General features: G+C 44.8%; 2 pseudogenes; both read right to left on the bottom strand.

The window, feature by feature from the left end:
* The window catches only part of LOC140209714 (UDP-glucuronosyltransferase 2C1 pseudogene), an 80,145-nt pseudogene extending 76,033 nt beyond the window's left edge, over positions 1–4,112 (bottom strand).
* LOC140209717 (UDP-glucuronosyltransferase 2C1 pseudogene) overlaps positions 1–12,323 on the bottom strand; it is a 50,849-nt pseudogene that overhangs the window by 4,315 nt on the left and 34,211 nt on the right.

Raw genomic sequence — 12,323 nt, 5'->3', positions numbered from 1 at the left:
AATTTGGAAATATTAGGCATGGGCCGAAGTATGGCGGGTAGAGGGGGGAGGAAGCAGCGGGGGGACGGGGTCTAGGCCCTGAGTGTATCGATGCAGCTGGTGCCAGACTTTGAGAGAGGAATGAACCAATCTCGGAGGATTTCAGTGCCAGGCCAGATGATTAATAGGGCAGGGTTTCAGGACTGGAGGCAAGGATGGGCCAGTTCTGCTTGCCGCTCTGCAACGTTGACTCCACTCTTTGCAGAACTGAGGCTGAGGCTGAGGCTGTGGGCCTGCTCCGGGCCCGTCTGGGCTCCATGTCTGAGGCTGTGGCAGAAATTCCACCTCTCCCGGAAATTCCGGGAGTCTCCCGCATATCGATAGTGGCTCCCTGACGCCCGGAAATTATATACAATATCCCGGAAATAGATTTTTTTGAGAGGGAGAGCAAGCATCCTGTTTGGTCTTTCTTTGTGCTAAGAGTGGTCTCCAACCACTGGGCTGCGAGGAAACGATATGACTTGGCGATATGAGTCAGCTGCACTTTTCCTCATTCCCTGTCATGCACTTTTGAATTTTAACGCACGCGAGGTCATCAGTGACCCAAGACGTGCAAAGGAATGGGTCCGTGACCCATTTGTGAATGTCCCAGGTGCATCATCCATGTCAGCACGGGAAAAAGATCAACTCCTTGAGCTTGCAAATGATAATGGGCTGAAAAGTATGTTTGACATAACATCTCCGCGGGCATTCTGGATCAAAGTCAAGGCTGAATATCCTGAGACAGCCACGAAAGCACTGAAAACATTGCTTCCATTTCCAACATATTTCTGCGAAGCAGAGTTTTCTGCACTGAATGCAACGAAAACAAAATCGCGGAATAGACTGGACATGAGGAACCCGCTTCGAGTATCGCTATCTCCCACCACCCCTCGATGGGACCATGTTGTTGCAGGAAAACAAACCCAGGGCTCCCACTGATTCAGCGATATTGGTGTGTTGCAATGATTTTATATGTTCATATGAGGAAAATATGTGCTGTGTGTTTAATATCCAAACGTTACTTAAAATGTTATGATGCTATTGACTTATAAGTGACTTATAATTCAGTGGTCCCCAACTTCCGGGCCGCGAAGAATACAGCAGTGGCCGGAACGCACCCAGCACATCTTTAAGAAAAAAGCCAAAATCAATAAGCTAATTAGTAGGTGCCACCCGGCACGTAAATGTCAGCCCAGATCAGAGGCAACAATCAATTAGCTTGTTTATTTCGGCTTTTTTCTTAAAGATGTGCTGGGTACCTTCAGGCCACCACTGTACCTCTGCATTCTTCGCAGCCCGGAGGTTTGGGACCACTTTTATAATTGACCTATCACTACATTCATGCAAGGAAAATGTGCGCTGTGTGTTTAATATTAAATTCATTAGATCGGGGTCCCCAACCTTTTTTGCAGTGCGGACCGGTTTAATACTTACAATATTCTTGCGGACCGGCCGACCCGGGGGAGTGGGGGGGGAGTAGGGTTGCCAACGGACAAGAGTAGCAGTCAAATACGCTGTGTTTACCCCGAAAAAGACTACAATGACCATGAAGCCTTGTGCGGGCGCCAGTGCGCATGTGTGACCCGCGCATGCGCCTGCCAATTTTTTTCCTGCAAATCGTTTTTGGCGATTCTGTTTGCGGTGGGGTGGTGGTGATGTAAATCACGACCGGAATATCGGTAATCAATGGCTAATACACTCAGTTTCGTTTCTAAAACGGTTTATCTAACGAATTTAATATTAAACACACAGAGCATATTTTCCTCGCATGAATATAGTGATAAGTTAATTATCAGGGGAGGACAGGGGAGCTTGAAGTAAGAATTGAATGAACTTCCAGTAGAAGTGGTAGAGGCAGGTTCAATATTATCACTTAAAGAAAAATTGGATAGGTATGTGGACAGGAAAGGAATGGAGGGTTATGGGCTGAATGCAGGTCGGTGGGACTAGGTGAGAGTAGTGTTCCGCACGGACTAGAAGGGCCGGGATGGCCTGTTTCCGTGCTGTAATTGTTATATGGTTATTTAAGTAAGTCAATAGCATCATAACATTTTAAGTAAAGTTTGGATATTAAACACACAGCACATATTTTCCCATATGAACATATAAAATCATTGTAACACACCAATATCGCTGAATCAGTGGGAGCCCTGGGCTTGTTTTCCTGCAACAAGACAGTCCCATTGAGGGGTGATGGGAGACAGCGATACTGTACTCGAAGGGGGTTCCTCATGTCCAGTCTATTCAGCAATTTAGTTTTCGTTGCATTAATTGCAGAAAACTCCGCTTCGTAGAAATATGTTGTAAGCAACATTTTCAGTGCTTTTGTGCCTGTCTCAGGATATTTAGCCCTGACTTTGATCCGGAATGCCAGCAGAGATGTTATGTCAAACATACTTTTCAGCCCGCCATCATTTACAAGCTCGAGGAGTTGATCTTCTTCCCGCGCTGACATGGATGACGCGTGCGTAGTGACCTCGCGTGCGTTCAAGCTCAACAGTGGCCATGATAGGGAATGAGGAAAGGTGCAGCTGACTCATATCGCCAAATCATATCGTTTTCTCGCGGCCCGGTAGCGCATGCTTTGCGGCCCGGTGGTTGGGGACCGCTGCATTAGATAAACATCTGCAGAATTCCTGTTGTTTACGTTTTTAAATTCACTACTGCGAAGCCTCTTCCGGTGATGCCTACACCGAAGAAGTTTAGATCCTCTCTTCGACGGGAGTTCAGTGAAACCATCTCTCACTGCTCCCCATGAGTAATTTCTTCGGCTCTTCAACTTTTCAACCACATTTTGCACTTTGGATTTCCCCCTCCCCCTCCCAATTTCAAATCTCTTACTCACTCTTCCTTCAGTCAGTCTCGGCCTGAAACGTTGACTGCACCTCTTCCTAGAGATGCTGCCTGGCCTGCTGCGTTCACCAGCAACTTTGATGTGTGTTGCTTGAATTTACAGCATCTGCAGAATTCCTGTTGTTCTAGAAACAAAATTGAGTGTATTAGCCACTTACAAGTGACTTATACTTGACTTATCCGGTTGCCTATATTCCGGTTGCGTTTAACACCCACCACCCACCTCCGGGTCGGCCAGTCCGCAAGAATATTGGTGCAAAAAAGGTTGGGGACCCCTGATTTAAACTAGCTAGCTAGCTGCCAAGGAGCTACGCTATTGATGTCGTATGTGATGATGCCAAACTCCCTGTAGATTTGCTTAAAGTTGTAATAGAATAAACATAAGTACATATTTTAATGTCACATTTGTGCATATACCCAACTTGGTTTACAGATTAGACAAAATCACTAACCAAATTATTACATACACCCTTGGAGGTCGGCGGGGGGAGGGGTGGAGATATGGGGATATGGGGTTACGGGGGGCAGGGATGCTACCTCCCTGAAATGAGTTTCTGCAGGGTGGGACGTCTGCCGTGGGCCTGCTCCGGCCGGTCTGGGCTCCGTGTCTGAGGCTGTGGGCCTGCTCCGGTTGGTCTTAGCTCCATGTCTGAGGACTGAATTTCGTTCTAAATGCTTTTTGCTTACTTTCATTGCTTGCACCTAATAAAGTGGCCGCTGCATGCCTAACTTTAACTATTGCTGAGAGGAGAGGATGGGATAACTTTGCCAGAAAGTATCACTGAAGCATAACAAGTATTGCTGCTGATGAATTACCTCAGCGCAGCATGTCAATGTTGTATATGTGGTCATGTGGATTTGGTGAGACACGAAAACTGTCCCTTGGTTTAAGTCTGAAACTAGAACTTACTTTCTCTTTCCACAGACAATCAGGGCTGTACATTTTAGTGTTTGATTTTGTTACCTGGCCTGCAATGAAATTATCATGATTCAAACATGTTCAAGTTTAATTGTCATTTCACCACGAATGAATACCCACGAATACAGTCAAACAAAACTGCATTATTCCAGGGCCAAGATGCAACTCACATTACCAACAGTCCCACACAGCACAAGGCACACATTATACATATAATTATGATAATAGTAAAATAGAGTCTCACACAAATAAAAGACCCTGAGTCAAGGAAGACGTTCGGTGGTCATCGCAACGTAAATGCAAGAGTTTCGGCAGATGCTGGAAATCCAGAGTAAAGGCTGATTTATACTTGTGCAACAAATGTACGCCGTAGGTACGGTGTAGCCGCGAACCCTACGCTGTAGCCTAACACGCACCTCTCCCATAATGTAACTATACGTCGCAGCGACGCAGACCACAACAACTGTGAATTGGTCCACTTGGTAGCATCGCATTTCCTCCTACGCTGCAATAGCTTCCCATTGGGCGACGGAAGGGCAGGGAAGGAACTCTGGCTGCAATGATTTCCATAAAGCTTTACAGACTTCCGAAATCATGGGCGACCCTGTGCTTGATGCAAGTTTGTAGCTAGCTGCTACAGCCTGTCGACTTCCACCTGAAGCTAAAACTCAAATGGTGATTGGCAGTCTCTGAGTACACTGTGCGTACACCGATGCAAAATAAATGGTTGGAGACGATGAACCAAATCGTCAAATCTACCTGCCGACATCCGAAAATATTTGAAATGCATTTCCTTGTCCATGTCTCTCAGTGGCCGGAGAAGCACACAAAATTCACCCTCCTTCAGTTTCGGTCGGCATTGTTTGAAGTTTGAGCTTCTTCATGTTGAGTTTCAACACGAAGAAACGCAACACAGTGGCACAGAAACCCCACCGCCAACTAGCGTTTCGGCGGCGAATTGCAGCGCGACGCAGACACACCACCACACAAGTATAAATGCTCACAACGGCATAGCCCACTTGCGTAGGCTACGGCGCAAGCTAGTACGCACAAGTATAAATCAGCCTTAACACACACAAAATGCTGAAGGAACTCATCAGATCAAGTAACATCCATGGAGAGGAATAAAGAGTCAATGTTTCGGTCAAGACTCTTCATCAGGACTGTTGAAGCATTTCCTTACCACTTAATGCACAGTTTAGGACACCTTTATTTTGACACTTGTTATTCCTGCTGTTTAGATAATATGCGAAACATGTTTCTCAGTGTACCTATTGCATGCGACAATGACAATAATAAACTAATTCACCAATTTAAATTGATCAGAATGGTGCAAAGTTTGAACAGAGTTAGTCATAGAATAAGTAGAAAAAGATTGCTACTGATAGGCGAGATTGAAACAAGATTTCAATTACACTTCACATTCTCTGGATCTCTTCAATGATTTCAAGCTCCCTGGCCCCCATCATTTTATTTTCACTATGGATGTCCAGTCACTATACACCTCTGTCCCCCACCAGGAAGACCTCAAAACTCTCCATTTCTTTCTGAACACCAGACCCAACCAGTTCCCCTCCACCACCACTCACCTCTGTCTAGTGGATCTTGTCCTCACTCTCAATAATTTCTCCTGTGTCTCCTCCCACTTCCTTCAAACAAAATGTGTAGCCATGGGCACCTGCATGGGTCCCAGCTATGCCTGCCTTTTTGTTGGCTACGTGGAACAGTCGATGTTCCAAGCCTACACTAGTATCCGTCCCCCTCTTTTCCTAAGCTGCATTGACAACTCAGTTGGTGCTGCCTCCTGCAGCCATGTGGAGCTCGTCAACTTCACTAACTTTGCCTCCAACTTCCACCCTGCTCTCAGGTTTACCTGGTCCATTTCCAACACCTCCCTCTCCTTTCTCGATCTCTTTGACTCTATGTCTGGAGACAACTTATCTACTGATGTCTATTATAAACCCACGGACTCTCACAGAAACCCACAGACTATACCTCTTCCCACTCTGTTACTTGTAAAAACACCATCCCCTTCTCTCAATTACTCCACCTTCTTTGCATCTGCTCTCAGGAGGCTTTTCATTCCAGAATGAAGGAGATGTCCTCCTTTTTCAAAGAAAGGGGAATCCCATCTTCCACCATCAATGCAGTCCTCAACAGCATCGCTTCCATTTCACACACATCTGCTCTCACTCAATCTTCCCGCCACCCTACCAGGGACAAGGTTCCTCTTGTCCTCACCTACCACCCCACCAAATTCCGCCACCACCAACAGGATCTCCCCACCAAGCACATCTTCGCCAAGCACCTACGCTCCGTCCGCCAGAAGAAGCCAGATCTCCCAACGACTGTTCATTTTAATTTTACTTCCCATTCGCATACTGACATGTCAGTCCATGGCCTCCTCTACTGATGCAATGAGGCCACACTCAGGTTTAAGGAACAATACCTTACATACCATCTGGTTAGCCTCCAACCTGATGTCATGAACATTGATTTCTCAAACTTCTGGTATTGCCCTCCCCTCTTCTTCAACATTCCCCTCTCTCACCTTATCTCCTTGTCTGCCATCGCCTCCCTCTGGTGCTCCCCTCCCCTTTCTTTCTTCCATAGCTTTCTGTCCTCTCCCTGAATCTCTTTCACTAATCAAATTCCCAGCTCCTTAATTCACTCCTCCCCATCCCGGTTTCACCTATCTCCTTGTGTTCATCCCTCCCCTCAACTCACCTTTTAAATCTAGTCCTCATCTTTTTTTTCCCTCCAGTCTCTCAGCCTGAAACGTCGACTGTACCCTATTCCATAGATACTGCCTGGCCGGCTGGGTTCCTCCAGCATTTTGTGTGTTGCTTGGATTTCCGGCATCTGCAGATTTTCTCTTTTTTGTGTTCGAAACAAGATTTATTTATTTAGAGATTCAGCGTGGAATAAGCCGTTCTAGCCCAACAAGCCCCACTGCCCAGCAACCCACCTATTTAACTAAATTGTCCTAATTACAGGACAATTTACAACGATCAATTAACCAACTAATCTTTGAACTATGGAGGAAACCCACACAGTCATGGGGAAAGTGTTCAAACTCCTCTGTTAATATCATACAATCTAAAAAGAGGTTCAGGGGAACCATTTCTGACATTGAGTTGGCGAATGCTACCTTCCACTGCACAGCACACAAAAAAAGTCAGCTTCTACTTTCAATTCCTACTTTCTTAAAATACAATCTGTAAAGCATTCACAGACAAATGCACAGGCATGTTTTAGAACTCAAGATTATCTATTATCATATTCTGAAAGTGCAAGGTAGTTTACATAATATGCTACCTTTTACCTTTTACTTACTGCGCGGTTGAAAGTAATAGCTTCAAGGTTGTTGTGACTTCAGCAAAGGGAAAGTGTATGGCACTTTTCTACTGGAGGCACCAAAGCTCGTCAGCTTCTTTTATCATTATGTTAATCTTTCCGCATTTTTCTATTCGCAATCGTATTATATTTCTGTTTTCAGCAACAAGTTCAGAGGCAGAGTCTTTCTGAGTCATCGCTGTTTTTATTAAACACTTCTTGTTTCAACATTTTCTCCAGGACTGCGTGGGCTTCCTTACACAGACAAAATGCTGGAGGGACTAGCCGGGTCAGTCAACAAATCCTTAGCACAAGAGGTTCTGCGAACACTGAAAATCCAGAGCAAACCATGCAAAATGCTGGAGGAAATCAGCAGGTCAGGCAGCATCTATAGAAAGGAACAAAGAGTTGATGTTTTGGTCCGAGACCCTTCAACAGAACTGGAAAGGAAGGGGAAGGTGGTGCCGGGGGTGGGGGGGGGGAGGGGGAGTATAAGCTCGAAGGTGATAGGTGAGCCAGGTTGGTGAGGGAGGGGAGATGAAGTGAGAAACTGAGAGGTCATGTGTGAAAAAGGGTAAAGGGCTGAAGGAGATGGAATTTGATAAGAGAGGAGAGCAAACAATGGGAGGTAGGGAAGCAGAAGGAGCACCAGAGGGAGTTGATAGGCAGGTAAGGAGAAGAGAAAAGTTAAGAGGGGAACCATAATGGGGAATGGAGGAAGCGGGGAGGGGCATAAATGATCAGAAATTAGATAAGTCAAGGTTCATGCCATCAGGGTGGAGGCTACCCAGACAGAATTCACACCTGAGAATGGCCTGATCTTGCAGTAGAGGAGTCCATGTATGAACATGTATGAATGGGAATGGGGATTGGAATTAAAATAGTTGTCCACCACATAATCCTGCTTATTACAGACAGAGCAAAGGTGCTCAACAAAGCAGTCCCCCATTTACACTGGGGTCTCACTGATGTAGGGGAAGCTGCATCGGGGTCACCTGATACAGTTGAAGTGTTGCCTTGCCTGGAAAGACTGTTTAGGGCCCTGAATGGAGGTGAGGAAGGAGGTGAACGGGCAGGTGTAACCCTTCTTCTCTTGCAAGGATAAGTGCCAGGAGAGGGATCAGTGAGGAGGAACAAGTGGACAAGGGAATCACGGAGCAAGCAACCCCAGCAGAATGTGGAGATTGGGACAGGTAGAGATGTGTTTGGTGGTAGAACCTCCTTGAAGATGGTGGAAATAAATGCTCCTCTCCTGTCAGATTCCTTCTTCTCCAGCCCTTTACCCTTTCCACCTGTGAGGGGATCCAGGAGTGCCCCTATTAACTGTTTGAAGAGAGACAGAGACAGACATTCATCATTGATGGTTTGTTTGGAAAGGAGAGAGAGACAAAGATTAACGGTTGGACTGTCACTTTAAGACATTGGAAGTAACTCTGGATTTTTACTGAGTTTGGAGTTGGAGACAGCACCGAGCAGCTCGTAAGTTGCTATGGTGACCGAAGGCGGTGTTATTTAATGGACACTTGATGTTGTGATTTTCAGCAGGTTGTTGATATTTCTTCAAGGACTTATTGCCTGCTTGTGCATTTTCTTCACAGACAAAGGAAGGAGGGACTCTTTGAATGACAGGTGACGCTCAGCCCAGAGAAATAAATGGGAGGTCAGATGATACAGACTCAGACACATGATCTGGACACCGAATGAGCATGGTTGTGCCCGCAGAGAAAGTGGGTTTTGGAGGATCGATCAGGTGGATCGATCCAAATTGCTATTCCACCGCTGAAGAAGGGGTTGACTGGTGGGGAGTTGTCTATGTGTCCACCCTTGCCGGGGTGATAGCTCCACCACAGGAAAACCAGTCCCCCTGGTTAAAGTCACAGTCGGTGACTTGTAAAGGATTTCGGAGGATGATGAGAAGATCGATGGCATCAGCTCACCTGAAAACTCAACTCACTCTCTTTCTCCCCCTCGCTATTCAACTAAATACCATGAACTGAACTGAACTTTACTCAACATCATAAGACTGTATCTTTTTAACCCTAGACTTAAAGAAGCTTGGTTTTCATACACATATTTCCACACTTACTGATTTACATACTTTTATATATAATCATTGCTAACCTGTGTGATTTATTTACATCTATTTACATCCATATTACTGTATTGCGTAGTTACTAATAAATATTAGCAGTTTATAGCAATACTGGACTCCAAAGTGTTTTCCATCTCTGCTGGTTCTTTATTCCCATCACGGGGTACGTGACACACCCATCACCTCCTAGCTTCTCACTTCATGCCCCTGCTATCCACCCACCTTTTCCCTCACCTGGTTTCACCTATCACTGCCTTCCCCTCCCCCCAGAAACTTAGAAACATAGAAACATAGAAAACCTACAGCACAATACTGTGCCATGTACTTGCTTTAGAAATTACCTAGGGTTACCCATAGCTCTCTATTTTACTAAGCTCCATGTTCCTATCCAGGAGTCTGTTAAAAGACGCTATCATATCTGCCACCATTACCATTTTCGGCAGCCCATTCCATGCACTCATCACCCTCTGCGTAAAAAATTTACCCCTGACATCTCCTCTGTACCTACTTCCAAGCACCTTAAAACTGTACCCTTTCGTGTTAGCCTTTTCAGCCCTGGGAAAAAGCCTCTGACTATCCACACCATCAATGGCTCTCATCGTCTTACGCACCTCTATCAGGTCACTTCTCAACCTCCGTGGCTCCAAGAAGAAAAGGCCAAGTTCACTCAACCTATTCTCATAAGGCATGCTCCCCAATCCAGGCAACATCCTTGTAAGTCTGCTCTGCACCCTTTCTATGGTTTCCACATGCTTCCTGTAGTGAGGTGACCAGCACTGAGCACAGTACTCCAAGTGGGGTCTGACCAGGGTCCTATACAGCTGTAACATTATCTCTCGGGATTACATTACTTTATTCTGGATTACTTGCAGGCATTCACAGTAGAACAAAGACAGTCCATGATGAACTGCACACAAGGACTGTCAATGTGCAAAAGAAGACAAACTGTGCATATAAGCAACAAACAAACAATAAATAAATAATACCGAGAATATAAATTGAAGGGTAAATCTGGAAAATTTTAGGAATCCTGACTGATGAGGCATTGGTTAGGAAAATGAATGAAGCATATATAGTGCTTTGGAGATTAGGGACAAGTGAATGTTGTGAAATTTGTTTTTTTGCAGCAGCAGTTCAATGCAATACGTGATTTAAAAACCTATAAATTACAAAAAGAAACATATATATAATTAAATTAAGTAAGTAGTGCAAAAAGAGGTCAAAAATATAGTGAGGAAGTGTGCATGGTGTCATTGTCCATTCTGAAATCTAATTGCAGCGGGGAAGAAGCTGTTCCTTAAAAATTGAGTGTGTGTCTTCAGGCACCTGTACCTCCTTCTTGATGGTAGCAATGAGTGATGGGGTCCTTAAGTATGGATGCCACCTCTTTGAGGCATTGTCTTTTGAAGAAGTCCTTGAAGTTTTACCATTTATTGTTATGTTTATTATTTAGTGTTGTATTTGTTATGTTATGATTGCACTGCTCCTGAGAAACGCTGTCTCATTCTGCCCTGCAGAGCTGATGTACGGTTAGAATGACAATAAAGTTTTTTGAATCTTTGAATCTTGATGCTGGGGTTGCCAGTGTCCATGATAGAGTTGGCTGAGTTTGTAACTTTGCGCAGGTTTCCAATTCTATGCAGTGGCCCTTCCAAACTAGATGGTGATGCAACCAATTAGAATGCTCTCCAAGGTATATCTGTAAAAATTTGCTTGAGTCTTTGGTAACATGCCAAATTTCCCCAAACTACTAATGAAATATAGCCTGTTTGTAATTGCATTAATATGTTGTACCGAGTATAGATCCTTAGAGATGTTGATAGCCATGAACTTGAACCTGCTCACTCTTTCCACTGCTGATGAGAATGGGTGTGTGTGTTCCCTTGACTTCCCCTTCCCGAAGTCCACAATCAATTTGTTGGCCTTACTGCATCGAGTGCAAGATTTCTGTGAAACCACTCAACCAGCTGAGGACTTCTTCAAAAGACAATGCCTCAAAGAGGCACTCTGAGGAGACACCACCCTCACCTGCGCACTGATGGCAGCTTCTTGAATGGAGCCAAAACTTCTGCAAATATTTCGCCAAGCTCAGCGATCAAACAAAATTTCCAAATAGCCAACCCTGAGCTACCAATATTCCGAAATATGTCTTTCTCACGGCAAATCAAATCAGTGAGGATTGTTCGGGGCAGCCTGCAAGTGTTGCCACACTACTGGCACCAACATAGTATGCCAACAACTCACTAACCCTCACCCATGTCTTTAGAATGTGGGAAAAACCTGGAGAAACTGGAAGAAGCTCATGTGGTCATGGGGAGAACATACAAACTCCTTGCACGCAGAGGCCAGGAGTCAAACCCAGATCTTACAGCTAACATTGTTAGAGCTTTACACTAACCACTGCACTACTGTGTCTCCTGAAAATAGGAAAGTAGGCCAAGGAGTGGCAAATCGATTTCAATGCAAGTAAGTGTGCTGTGAAGCATTTGGAAAGTCAAACCAGCATAGGACTTGTACTATGTGTTGCAGGGAACTAGCATGTGCAATTGAGCATGGAGACCTTGGAGTACAAATGCATCATTTGTTGAACGTGGCATCACAGGTAGACAAGGTGATGAAGAAAGCTTTTAACTTGCTGGCCTTCATCAGTCGAGACACTGAGATTAGGAGTTGGGACAATATGTTGCAGTTGTGTAACTTATTGGTGATGTCACCCCAAAGGACTGTTTTGGCGATCCTGTCAGGCAGGAGGTACATAAGTCTTAATACCATTGGGCAAGAACTACACAAACCTTAGGTCCCACACACAAGTTTCAGGAACAGTTATTACCCTGCAACCTCTGGATCCTGTGAGCAACTTCAATTACCATTACTCTAAGCTGGTTTTATGACTTACAGATTTACTTTCAATTACTCTTTACAACTTACTATATGTTCTCAGTATTATTGTTTTTATCTGCACAGTTCACCTCCTTTTGTACATTATTGGTTGTCTGTCTTTGTTCATGCATAGTTTTTGTGAATACTTTTTTCAGGGATTTGAATCTAAGGATATGGTTTAGAGAGAGGGCTGTGGAAGAGTTACAGGTCAAGCTAGTGTCT

The sequence above is a fragment of the Mobula birostris genome, chromosome 14 (assembly GCF_030028105.1).
Source record: "Mobula birostris isolate sMobBir1 chromosome 14, sMobBir1.hap1, whole genome shotgun sequence".
In the NCBI taxonomy this organism is placed as follows: domain Eukaryota; kingdom Metazoa; phylum Chordata; class Chondrichthyes; order Myliobatiformes; family Myliobatidae; genus Mobula; species Mobula birostris.
Note: the sequence above shows the minus strand (reverse complement) of the source record. Positions and strands in the feature narration are given on the sequence as shown.